This window comes from Odocoileus virginianus, chromosome 14 (assembly GCF_023699985.2).
Source record: "Odocoileus virginianus isolate 20LAN1187 ecotype Illinois chromosome 14, Ovbor_1.2, whole genome shotgun sequence".
NCBI classification, from domain to species: domain Eukaryota; kingdom Metazoa; phylum Chordata; class Mammalia; order Artiodactyla; family Cervidae; genus Odocoileus; species Odocoileus virginianus.
This window is the reverse complement of record NC_069687.1, coordinates 44,096,804-44,110,780: the sequence shown is the minus strand read 5'-3', so window position 1 is coordinate 44,110,780 and position 13,977 is coordinate 44,096,804. Positions and strand designations below refer to the sequence as shown.

At 42.7% G+C, this 13,977-nt stretch overlaps 1 non-coding gene and 1 pseudogene across 1 annotated transcript; one reads left to right on the top strand and one right to left on the bottom strand.

Annotated features, from left to right (window-relative positions):
- Positions 1–636: 636 nt before the first annotated feature.
- LOC139038187 (dolichyl-diphosphooligosaccharide--protein glycosyltransferase subunit DAD1 pseudogene) lies at positions 637–1,355 on the bottom strand (annotated as a pseudogene).
- An 8,320-nt stretch (positions 1,356–9,675) lies between these two features.
- Positions 9,676–9,747, top strand: TRNAA-GGC (transfer RNA alanine (anticodon GGC)). The gene has a single exon. It is a non-coding gene; the product is annotated as a tRNA-Ala (tRNA).
- The last annotated feature ends 4,230 nt before the right edge of the window (positions 9,748–13,977 follow it).

The following is a 13,977-nucleotide window of genomic DNA, read 5'->3' as shown; positions in this document are numbered from 1 at the left end:
CTCCTCTTCTACACAGGCATTTCATCCCAGCAAGCCTCTTATGCTTTCAACTCTATCTCGATGTCTGCTTCCCAGAGAACCCAACTAACTCAGTGGCCATACTTGGCCATGTATGGGAATTGAAGAGAATAGGAAGCCAGTTCATACAGAGACTAGAAGAGAGGACAGGAGGATGGGCTGGTATTGTTGGTTTCCCTTTACCTGTTTCCACTTCCTTCCAGAGATCAGACTTCTTTTATATCCAGGACTTCCTTGGGACCCTATTAATAAATTTCTTGTCTCTTCTTGAGTTAACCTAGGCTTTTACTCTTTTGTCACAAGGATAATTAATTAATAGATTTTTTTTTACATCCTCTTTAAAAAGAGGGAAAAGTCAGGGCCACAAAATCTCCATCCTAACTATTCCCCTTACATAGCTCTACCAGTACTCACCCCCAACCCACCCGCCATCCACAATAGTAAGTCTGAAAGGGATGGAAAACCACCAAGAAAATTCCCCCAAGACAAGGTGGAAGAGGGAAGCCAGGGCAGGAGATGATCAACAATAATTGATATAATCCTCTTATTCTATGGAGGAAATGAGAATTCCTGTTAAGTTAACCAAAAGAAAAAAAAAAATGTAAAGGTGTAATTGAATTTTTTTCTTTTTTTTTTTAAGGAGGGGCATGGAGCTTTTTAATTTGGAAGGCAGAAAGGTTACACTGTATGGAAGGCAGAGGCTATGCTAACAAATGCTTATTACAAAGTTGTTCTGGCTCGGAAGGCAGGGAACTTCTCTAGGCTCTCCACCTGCACCCCAAAGAGTTGGTAGTAAGCATAAATCTGAAGAAAATCCATGTGTCCAGCAAACTGCCATCTCAAAGAGCTCTTATCCAGGGGAAATTAAAAGGTGAACATTCTTCTAGTCTCCTCCTCCTCAGTTAAGTAAACAGGAACGATTCAGCCAACGAAGTTCATGACAACAAGTTGAAGGATGGTGCTGGCAAAGAGAAAATCAGCAAAGGCTCGCTCCGGGGAGATGCCTTGGAAATCCGCCTTGTTTTGTGGGTTGATCTGTATTCTCAGACAAACCGCTAGGATGAAGCTCCCCACACAAGAGATGAAGCCCGAGAGGAAGGAGTTGAAGGGAAAGGTCCCCACGAGGAGACAATAACCGAATTGCAGCGCTCCGGTCAGCAGTATATACAGGAGGTATGCGTCCAACAACTTCAAACACTGAGGAGTGGAGCTCAAGTACTCTTCTAAAAACCGCGAGATGACCGACAACACAGACGCCGACATGCCTACAGTCGGCTTCAAGCTGAATATTCCCGCCGGCGTACCCTCAAACTCCTAACTGACCAGACCACCACACCGGATATCGAATTTTTTTCAATTGAATTAATTTTAATTGAAGCAATTAAAAATAAACTTTTTTTTTAAATTGGCTCTATGAGCAGCAGAAAAAATAAACTATAGAATATATTTCCACGTTTGGGGGCCTCTAACATTCCAATATATTTTAGTGACATAACACTGATTGAATACCTATTATGTGCCAGGTCCAGAAGAAGCATTGGCTATGTGAAGATAAAAGACTCATTTCTTAAAATCTCAGATGAGCACAGGAGACAAATGATGAAAAAGAAGATTAGCGATAAACACTCAGAATAAAACTTCCTTGACTTGAATTGTACCAGTTTTTAGTAAAGAAAGGCAGTAGCCAGGGACCAGTTAATGATGCATTGGAGCAATAAGAAAAAAATACCATTTTTCAAAGACAAATGGGAATTCTTTGAAAATTAGGCATGTTTTGAAATGAGGAAGAGAAATTCTATACTAAGTGTAACTATGGAGACTTATCAAGTGAAGAATGAGGGCTTCCCTGGTGGCTCAGTAGTAAAGAATCCGCCTGACAATGCAGGAGACACAGGTTCGATCCCTGATCTGAGAACATCCCACATGCTCTGGAGCAACTAAACCCATGCAGCACAACTATTGTGCCTGTGCCCTATTGACTAGGGGCCAAAACTAGGCTCCACATGCCCTAGAACTCATGCTCCGCAGCAAGAAAAGCCATTGCAATGAAGTCCACGCATTGCAACTAGAGAGTAGCCCACACCCACTGCAACCAGAGAAAAGCCTGCGTGGCAGCAAACACCCAGCACAGGTGAAAATAAAGAAATATATAAAATAAATGAAAAAGAATTAAAAAGAGAAATGAAAAAGATCAGGCATTAATGTCAGCAGGACATTATCCTGAGCTGTGTCTCCTAAGAACCCCAGCTCCAAGCCTGCTCTAAAGTCCTCCTGGGAAGTGTGCCCTGGTGAGGACAGCCCAGAACCTGAGCCCTCCATGAACCTCTCCAAATCAACTCTCTCCAGCTCTACTACCGTCATATCTTTTTGCCTTTTCAACCTAGACAATATATTAAAAAGCAGAGACATTACTTTGCCAACAAAGAAATCATTCTTCATACAACGTTGGAAAGATCTATTCATTTCTGAGATCACACGAAGTATCATTCTATTCATGTTTGCCTCTGGAAGATTAAAGAACCACAGTAGGTAAACAGCAGCTCTACAGAGGGATTCTTAAGTGATCAAAGAGAAATGACAGCCGGAGCCCAATGACTTTCATCCCAGTGGCCTGCAGGAGCAGAAATTAACAGGGAACCTCAGTGAAGGCCAATCAACAGACAAAATGAGATTCTGTTTAGGCTTCTAGGTTACACTGCCCAAAAGCAACTGCCCTCAAAAATCAGGTTTGCTTTAAGAACCGGCAGATTAAATAAAGGATACAGAAGCAGAAGATTCATCTTACTGTGGCAGTCACTCTGGGGCAAAGCCAAAGGAAGGTGACTGTGTTCTACCCAGACTTGCAAATTCTGCTTCCACCTCTCCAAGATTCTACAACATTAACCCAACCTCACACAAACGTCTGTCCCTTCTGGCAACCTAGCCTAAATTTCTCTAGGACATGTGTGCTCAGTCATGTCCAACTCTTTGTGACCCCATGGACTGTAGCCCACCAGGCTCCTCTGTCCAGAGGACTTCCAGGCATGATTGCTCAATTCTAGCCTCATCCTCTTATCCTCATGATAGCCTGAATCAAGGATCTCAAATCAGGAAAACCTATGCTTGTTTCTGAGGCCTCAAGGCCCAGCATATCTTTTAGCTGTGATCCTGAAGTGAAGCTCCAATATTCTGGCCACCTGATGCAAAGAGCTGACTCATTGGAAAAGACCCTGATGCTGGGAAAGATTGAAGGCAAAAGGAGAAGGGGTCAGCAGAGGATGAGATGATTAGATAGCATTACTGACTCAATTGACATGAATCTGAGTAAACTCTGGGAAATAACGAAGGACAAGGAAGCCTGGTGTGCTGCAGTCTGTGAGGTTGCAAAGAGTCAGGCACGGCTTATCAACTGAACGACAACAACAAAATCAGTAACCTAGCAAACCCTGAGCTCCTTTAATAACTCAGTCCTGCCTCTCCGAGCTTTAACTAGAGCTTTGCAGCCCACAGTACTGCAAAGGGGTAAGTCAGGAATTCTAAGACCCCACATTGAGCCCATCCATCTCAAGGCTAGAGCTCTGGGTCATGCCAGAGCTTGTGGAAGCATCTCTTCACCCTGTTCTCACTATTTTCCAGTTTGTCTGATTCTTTACTCAAATACATAGGTCAGAGAATCCCTTTTCCCTTTGTGGGGGTGGGGGTGAAACAGTGAAATAATAGAGTTTTTTTGCAAAGATTCTGACCTACCAGCTAACGTATTATAATTGGACTTAGGTATTCACATACACAGATCAACACACATTTACACACATGTATACCTCTGTGTGTATATACATATGGGTATGTATAAATGCATAGAGAAAGTAACTTTAAAGAAGAAAAATAGTGTTCCCAATACTCTGGGTCTTGGTTTATCTCATCTGTAAAATGGGCATAAGACGGCATATCCTGGGGGTTGTTTTGAGAATTCATTGAGATGTCTGATAACAAAGGACCTGGGATATATTGGCTGCAGAACAAATAGGATCAGATTTATATGTTAAAATAAATGTAGCCACCTCTCCTTTCACATCTTGTGTCAAGGGTAGGAATTTTTTGTTGTTCTAAGAGTGCTGGACACAGAAAGCCTGCATGGCCAGTCTGACTACCTCTGCAGAATCATCTACTTAAATTATATGAGGTTTGTCTACTTTATCTCACTGACAACAAGACCTAATGTTCTATAGAAAAAAGATCTTCATGACCCGGATAATCACAATGGTGTGATCAGCCAGACATCCTGGAAGGTGAAGTCAAGTGGGTCTTAGGAAGCATGACTACAAACAAAGCTAGTGGAGGTGATGGAATTCCAGTTGAGCTATTTCAAATCCTAACAGATGATGCTGTGAAAGTGCTACACTCAATATGCCAGCAAATTTGGAAAACCCAGCAGTGGCCACAGGACAGGAAAAGGTCAATTTTCATCTAGTCCCAAAGAAAGGCAGTACCAAAGAATGTTTGAAGTACTGCACAATTGCACTCATCCCACATGCCAGCAAAGTAATGCTCAAAATTCTCCAAGCCATGCTTAACAGTACATGAACTGTGAACTTCCAGATGTTTAAACTGGATTTAGAATAGGCAGAGGAACCAGAGATCAAATTGCCAACATCCACTGGATCATCAAAAAAGCAAGAGAGTTCCAGAAAAACATCTACTTCTGCTTTATTGACTATGCTAAAGCCTTTCTACACCACAAACTGTAGAAAGTTCTTAAAGAGATGGGAATACCAAACCACCTGATGTGCCTCCTGAGAAATCTGTATACAGGTCAAGAAGCAACAGTTAAAACTGGACATGGAAAAAATAAAAATTAAAAAAAAAAAAAACTGGACATGGAACAACAGACTGGATCCAAATCAGGAAAGGAGAATGTCAAGATTGTATATTGTCACCCTGCTTATTTAACTTATATGCAGAGTACATCATGTGAAATGCTGGGCTGGATGAAGCACAAGCAGGAATCAAGTTTGCTGGGAGAAATATCAATAACCTCAGATATGCAGATGACACCACCTTTACGGCAGAAAGTGAAGAAGAACTCAAGAGCCTCTTGATGAAAGTGAAAGTGGAGAGTGAAAAAGTTGGCTTAAAACTCAACGTTCAGAAAACTAAGATCATGGCATCCGGTCCCATCACTTCATGGCAAATAGATGGGGAAACAATGGAAACAGTGAGAATTTTCTTGGGCTCCAAAATCACTACAGATGGTGATTGCAGCCATGAAATTAAAAGATGCTTGCTCCCTGGAAGAAAAGCTATGACCAACCTAGATAGCATATCAAAAAGCAAAGACATTACTTTGCCAATAAATGTCCATCTAGTCAAAGCTATGGTTTTTCCAGAGATCATGTATGAATGTGACAGTTGGACTATAAAGAAGACTAAGTGCTGAAGAACTGATGCTTTCGAACTGTAGTGTTGGAGAAGACTCTTGATAGTCCCTTGGACTGCAAGGAGATCCAACCAGTCCATCCTAAAGGAGATCAGTCCTGGGTGTTCATTGGAAGGACTGATGCTGAAGCTGAAACTCCAATACTTTGGCCACCTCATGCGAAGAGTTGACTCATTGGAAAAGACTCTGATGCTGGGAGAGATTGGGGGCAGGAAGAGAAGGGGATGACAAAGGATGAGATGGCTGGATGGCATCACTGACTCCATGGACATGAGTTTGAGTAAGCTCCAGGAGTTGGTGATGGACAGGGAGGCCTGGCATGCTGCAATCCATGGGGTCGCAAAGAGTTGGACACGACTGAGTGACTGAACTGACTGAGCTGAATGCTCTATGGCCCTCAAGATGTCTCTAGCACTGTTCTTGGGATGTTATGTCAGCTAGTTTAATCTTCACTTGAATCCTGTGAAGACCTTTTTTCTTTACCCTAATTTGAGGAAATAAGGAAACAAGGGAACAGAGGGGTTAAGTAAACTGTCAACACACAGCTGGACTGGGACAGAGTAGAAATTGGATCCTTACAGACAGGCTTGTCTGTGCTAGAAATGGTATGTGATAGAAAACACTCTGCCCTGCAGAAACGCTTGTTCCACATGTACAAAGAGGCACATGCGTTCACCACAGTACTGATAAGTGAAGTCTTGGAAATCATCCAAGTGCCTATCGATAGGAAACTGAAGACATTTGTCATGGCACATTCATACTGTGGAATACCAGGCTGAATTTTCTGGTTTACTTTGGGTTTTATTGTGAACGTCATGGAACAATGTTCCAGAAATATTAGGTGAAAATGTATGTTGCAAAATAGGTGCAGAATGACACCATTTATTTAAGATGTGAAAAGCTCCACATTTTCAACAACTAGTTAACTCTGTAACTATAGATGTATAAAATGCAAAAGTATTTTAAAGATCTGAAAATGGGGGCCAAGTTACAGCAAATTTTGGTGTTTCTGCATGTTTAAATGTTTTGACAATGGAAATTCCTCAGCCTCTTATCCATGTGTGTATTTATGTATTTATTTATTATTGAAGTGTGAATAAGTATAAACAAATTATTGAAGTATAGTTGATGGACAATATTATATAAATTACAGATGTACATATAGATATGCAATATATTGATATACAAATATACAAATGATTTCACAATTTTTTAGCCTATACTATGTTTATCATTATTACTAAATACTGGCTTTATTCCCTGTGCTGTACAGTAGATCCTCGTAGCTTATTTTTTATATAATGGTTTGTACTTCTTACTCCCCTACCCCTATCTTGCCCTCCCACTCCCTCCCCACTGGTAACCACTAGTTTGTTCTTTATATCTGTGAATCTGTTTCTTTTTTGTTACATTCACTAGTTTTTTGTATTTTTTAGATTTCACATGTAAGTTATCTGTGTATTTAAATGAAATATATATATACTTTTGGTTAATAACATGAAATAGGCATTTCTCCTCACTTCTTCTTACATCCTTCAGTTTGTCCATCTTGGAAAAATGGATTCCCCTGTGCTATTCTTCTATCATCCCTGGAATGCTGGTTACCTGTTTCTACAGTGATCAGCCTTGGGAAATGGATCCCCGATCTCAAGCCTCCCTAGCCCCCCATATTTCAGTTCATATTTTTGTGGACTTTAACATCCTAACTTGTCTTTCTTCCTGGGCTACAAACAAGAATCTCTGTAGAAAAAGGTGTAGACTTGAGAGAGAGGTAAGTATCTCTGATACAAACCAGTTGAAAACTTGATTTAAAAAATTAACTTAGGACCACCCGTCTATGGCCACCTAATCTGTAACAAAAGGAGCAGGAATATACAATGGAGAAAAGACAGTTTCTTCAATAAATAGTGCTGGGAAAACTGGACAGCTGCATGTAAAAGAATGAAATTGGAACACTCCCTAATACCATACACCAAAATAAACTCAAAATGGATTAAAGACCTAGATGTAAGGCTGGATGCTATAAAACTCTTAGAGGAAACCAAAGGCAGAACACTCTTTGATATAAATCACAGCAAGATTTTTTTCATTCCACTTCCTAAAGTAGTGAAAATAAAAACAAAAATAAACAAATGGGATTTAATTAAACTGACTTTTGCATGGCAAAGGAAACCAAAATAAAATGAAAAGATAACCCTCAGAATAGGAGAAAATATTTGCAAATGAAGCAACTGACAAAGGATTAATCTCCAAAATGTACACACAGCTCATTCACTTTAATATTAAAAAAATTTTAAAGTGGGCAGAAGATCTGAATAGACATTTCTCCAAAGACATACAGATGGTCAAAAAAAGCACATGAAAGGATGCTCAGTTTTATTAATTATTAGAGGAGTGCAAATCAAAACTACAATAAGGTACCACCACACAGTGGTCAGAATGGCTATCATCAAAAACTAAATGCTAGAGAGACTGAGAAAAAGCAACCCTCCTACACTGTTGTTGGCAATATAAATTGGTATAGCCACTATGGAGAACAGTACAGAGGTTCCTTAAAAGCTAAAAATAGAGCTATCATATGATCCAGAAATCCCACTCCTGGGCATATATCTCGGGGAAAAAAAATGTAATTTGAAAGGATACATGCACCCCGGTGTTTTTGCAGCACTGTTTACAATAACTAGAACATGGAAACAACCTAAATGTCCGTCAACAGAAAAATGGATAAAGAAGATGTAGTCTATCTATGCAACGAAATATTACTCAGCAATAAAAAGGAACAAAATAATGCCATTTACAGTGACATGAATGGACCTAGAGAATGTCATTAGAGTGAAGTCTATAAGAGAAAGACAAATATATAATATCACTTATATGCAGAATTTAGAAAACTGGTACAAATGAACTTAGAATCAACCCTGAATATTCATTAGAAAGACTGATGCTAAGGATGAAGCTCCAATTCTTTGGCCACCTGATTCGAAGAGCTGACTCACTGTAAAAGACCCTGATGCTGGGAAAGACTGAGGGCAGAAGGAGAAGGGGATGACAGAAGATGAGATGGTTAGTTAGCATCACCAACTCAACAGACATGAGTTTGAGCAAACTCTGGAAGTTAGTGAAGGACAGGGAAGCCTGGCGTGCTGCATTCCATGGGGTCGCAAAGAGTTGGACATGACTGAGCGACTGAACAACAAAGAAAAAGGGTACAAGTGAACTTAGAGTCACAGATATAGAAAACAAACGTATGGTTATTAAGCAGGGAAGAGAGTCGAGGGAGGGATAAATTAAGAGTTGGAATTAGCAGGTATTAAATACATAAAAATGAGGCATGGAACCCAATGGCTTTCCCATCTAATTCTATGAGTTGTTGATGTCTGCTCCCATTTGGTTGGGGAGTGGGAACATCAGATCACCATAGTGGATATTTTTACCGGGCTTTATTTGCTTGATTTAAGCACACATGGATGTCTGAAGCCCGTGAGCGGCAGCTTGCAGGCTGTCTGTCCCTTCCGCCCACTCTGGAGTCCTTTGAGATGGCATTTAAGCTGTCCTCAGCTCGCTCTGCCCCTTGAGGGGACCCCTGAAGGGTTTTCTAACCCTGCGTCTCTTTCTGGTCACCCCCCTATTTCCTGTGCGGGGGGACTTGGTCTGCATTGATTGTCCTTCTTTCCCTCTGCAGTTAAACTGCTTGGGCTAAAGTTGTGTCAGCTATGGCAACCTTTCTTTAGTCCCTTTTCATTTCAGCATCTGGCTTTTCAATTCACTCTTTTCATCTTTTTTTTTTTTTTCATTTATTATTTAAATACTTGTTGTTCAGTCGCTAAGTTGTGTCTTTACTCTTTGCAACCCCATGGACTGTAGCATGCCAGGCTTCTCTGTCCTCCAGTATCTCCCGGAGTTTGCTCAAATTCATGTTCATTGAGTTGGTGATGCTATCTAACCGTCTCATCCTCTGCTGACCCCTTCTCCTTTGGCCTTCAATCTTTCCCAGCATCTGGGTCTTTTCCAGTGAGGGGGCTCTTCACTTCAAGTAGCCAAAGTATTGGAGTTTCAGCTTCAGCATCAGTCCTCCCAAATATTCTGTCCTGAATCAGTCCAGAATATTCAGGGTTGATTTTCCTTTAGGATTGACTGGTTTGATCTCCTTGCAGTCTAAGGAACTCTCAGGAGTCTTCTCCAGCCCCACAATTTGAAAGCATCAACTCTTCAGTGCTTAGCCTGCTTCATGATCAACTCTGCCTAGAGGTATGGCTCAGTGGTAGAGTGCGTGCTTGGCATGCATGAGACCCTGGGTTCAATCCCCAGTACCCCCATATTCATGGGCCTCCCTGGTAGCTCAGATGGTAAAGAATCTGCCTACAATGCTGGAGACCTGGGTTTGATCCCTGGATTGGGAAGATCCCCTGGAGAAGGAAATGGCAACCCACTCCAGTATTCTTGCCTGGAGAATTCCATGGGCAGAGGAGCCTGGCAGGCTACTGTCCATGGGGTTGCAAGCAGTCGGACATGACTGAGCAACTAAGCACAAGTACTCACATCTGAACCTGAATACTGGAAAAACCATAGTTTTGCCAGCAAAGGTCTTTATAGTCAAAGTGATGTCTCTGATTTTTAACATGCTATCTAGATTTGTCATAGCTTTCCTTCCAAGGAGCAAGTGTCTTTTAATTTCATGTCTACAGTCACTGTCCACAGTGATTTTGGAGCCTAAGAAAATAAAATCTGTCAGTTCTTCCACATTTTCCCCTTCAGTTGCCATGAAGTGATAGGACCAGATGCCATGGTGTTAGTTTTTTGACTGTAGAGTTTCAAGTCAGCTTTATTACTCTCCTCTTTTATCTTCATCAAGAGGCCCTTTAGTTCTTCTTCACCTTCTGCCATTTGAGTGCTATCGTCTGCTTATCTGAGGTTGTTGATATTTCTCCCAGCAATTTTGATCCCAGCTTGTGATTCATCCAGACCAGCATTTCACATGATATACTCTACATATAAGTTGAATAACCACAGTGACAATATACAGCCTTGTCATACTCCATTCCCAATTTTGAACCAATCAATTTTTCCATATTCCATTCTAACTGTTCCTTCTTGACTTGCATACACGTTTCTCAGGGTACGGATAAGGTGGTCTGATATTCCCATCTCTTTAAGAATTTTCCACAGTGTTGTGATCCACACAGTCAAAGGATTTAGCATAGTCAATGAAGCAGAAGTAGATGTTTTTCTGGAACTCCCTTGGTTTCTCCATGATCTAACTAATGTTAGCAACATATAAATACTAACATGGACCAAAAAAATTACTCAGTAATCAAAGAAAGAAAAGGAAGATTTTATTTGAACCAACCTGAGGATTATAACCTGGGAGACAGTCTTTCAGAAAGCTCTGAGGACTGTTCTGAAGTAAGGGAACAGGTGGTCAGGATATATATGTGTGTGTGTGTGTGTGTGTGTGTGTGTGTATGCAAAAGGAGAAAAGCAGAGGATGCAACGGCTGGATGGCATCACTGACTCGAAGGACCTGAGTTTGAGCAACTTCCAGGAGATAGTGAAGGACATAGACTGCATGTTGCATTCCATGGGGTCTCATGAGAAGTAGCTGGTGGGAAAAGTGGGGAAAACATATTTATTTTTCAAGGCTTCAAATACAGGAACATGCTACATATTTTTAAGTTGGGCATTAGAAAAGAACACTTGTTTGTGCTTCTTGGAAAGAAGACAATAACTGATGCCAACAGTGCCCAGTCCAAAACTCACCTGCAAAGTGTTCCCTTGGTGCTGATAGACTCTGCTTCTCAGCTGGAGGATGTTCCCTGGACCAGGGGGAACCTGTGTGTAGGGCTACAAGGAAATTAACACCCTGGGATCCACGTTCAACAGAAGAGGGCAGGAGTTTGTAGATAAATACCCCAACTTTGTCTTCTCTCAGCAGGACAGTTCTGGGGTATGTTCTGTGTAGTTTCTCAGAGGCCCCCGGGGGGATTACACCCCAATACCCCCAGCAGTTCGTGCGTGCTCAGTCGCTTCAGTTGTGTCTGACTCTTAGCAACCCTCTGGACTGCAGCCCGCCAGGCTCCTCTGTCCATGGGATTCTCCAGGCAAGAATACTGGAGTGGGTTGCCATGCCCTCCTCCAGGGGATCCTCCAGACCCAGGGATCAAACCCACGTCTCTTACTTCTCCCGCATTGGCAGGCAGGTTCTTTACTGTTAGTGCCGCCTGGGAAGGCCCCACCCACAGCAGTAATATGCTCATAAATGCACGTATGTATTGGTTTTTTTTCCCTCCTCTGTCTTATCCATTCCCTCACCATTTTTCCTGAGGTCACCTCTCAAATTAATAACCTCTATCCAAATCATTTTAGAATCTGCTTTCATGGGAGCCCAAAGACAGAAAGCGTATACACAAATCTGGAATTTTTTTTCACAAGTTTTGCATTGTAGTCCCACAGACCTCCTGCAGCTAATTAATAGAATCAGCATTAGATTTACCAACAGTTGGAAACATTCTTACATCCTTTCACAGACCAGGAAAAAGTAGTGGATTGGCTAGCTCAGAATGGCCTACAGTTGACGGTAACAGGGAAAGATGGTAAGACCTTTCTCCAAAGAGAGGGAGGTGGTTTAAATAAATGCCCTTAGGTAGTAGACCCTGGAGGGCCTGCCCAGGGCAGAAGGAGAAAAGGCCTTTTGCTAGTCCTTAAGGATGAATCCAGCTCAACTAATGTCTTATAGTTTATGGGCAGTTGCTTAACATCTTTGAAAGATACGGACAAAAACATTCAGCAGGCATTAAAAGAAAAGGAAGGTTGCCTTTTGCAAACCTGTTGCAGAAAGCAGCAGAAGCGGGAGCAATAGAAAGAGGTAAGACAAACCAGGCCATGTGAGAGCACCCTGGATAAGCTACTGACAGTCACTGTGGGATCTCACTCTGCCTGAGAAGGCAGCCTGCAGATCCTTGCTGTTCAGTGCAACCAAGAGAGGAGGCCCCTCTGCAATCAGAAGGCCACTGGAGGAAGACCTAGGGGTCAGCATTTTGCCACCAGAACTGTGAAGACGGACATAAGGACTTCAGCTCTAGCTGCCAGGCGATCCACTCAGGATCTGAAGGTGTTGGAGACAAGATGGGACAGATCTGGAAAAGAGCCCACAACCTGGGCAGCCAGAGCTGTAGCTACACTTGCAAGGGAGCCAGAAGCCCCAACGTAGGCTCTGCTCTGAGCCCAGGGGCTTGGAAGTCTAGAAGGGCCATCATCCAGTCCTGAAAGGAGAAAGCCTCAAGACTGAATGCAGTAGTCCTGGCCAAATGATTTTTTTTTTAACTGTTATTTAGAGGAAGACTACTATGTGGGAAAATAAGTGCTGCCCTGGGTGATTCAGAGGGCTTCCCAGGGAGCCCAGTGGTAAAGAATCCACCTGCCAATGCAGGAGACGCAAGAGACACAGGTTTGATCCCTGAGTCAGGCAGATCCGCTGGAGGAGGAAATGGCAACCCACTCCAGTATTCTTGCCTGGAGAATCCCATGGAGAGAGGAGCCTGGCAGGTCAATAGGGTCACAAAGAGTCGGATATGACTGAGCAACTTAACAACAACACGGGTGATTCAGAAGCTAAAATCTCCTAAACCAGCATGAAGAATACCAGGTGGGGCCAGGACACAGCCACCTGCTCAGTTTTAAATAAGTTGCTAAAATTAATACCTGTTGGTTTTTATTTCTTCATTTATTTCCCTAATGTGCCAAGTTATCTTCAATTGTCCCTCCATCTTTCTCCCACCATGGGGCTGAGCAGTAGGGATTACATCCACAGGCATCCAAGCTCCCAGGCTTCCCTCTGGGTCAGCCAATAGTCAGGAGATTAGAGGGAGGAGCGGGGAGGAAGGCTGGGGTGTGGGTTCCCCAGCTCTCTCTCTTTAAGGTCACCTGAAGGTCACCCAGGCTGGCTATGCACCTCACCGAACATCATTGTATCTTTGAAGGGGACCTGCTGGACAGGGGTCATCCTTCCAGGTTTGAATCACCTCTCTGCCCTTGTCTGATCAGGCCTGGGGGATAACCCCTGTTGCTGCCAGTCCTGGGTTTTCCTGCTGGGACTATGGTTCTCATGCATCCCCCACTCCTATATATTTGGTCCTTTTGAAAACAAGACCTCTTTGAAAGTGAAAGTGTTAGTTAGTCTCTTAGTTGTGTCTGACTCTTTGCAATCCCATGGACTGTAGCCCACCAGGCTCCTCTGTCCCTGGAATTCTCCAGGCCAGACTACTGGAGTCGGTAGCCATTCCCTTCTCCAGGGGATCTTCCCAACCCAGGGATCAAACCTGGGTCTCCTGCATTGCAGGCAGATTCTTTACTGTCTGAGCCACATCTTGGCTCTCTTTGGATAACCCTAATTTGACAGACTATCTGTGTCCCCTTGGGGTCCTAGCTGCTACAGTAGTGGTGTCTGGTGGGGAGAGGATGAACTGGTGAGCATGACCACAGCTGCAGGATCGGGGTAAAGAGAAGTGTTAACTTGGCAACAGGCCCCTCTGAGACCTCAGGAAAAGCTA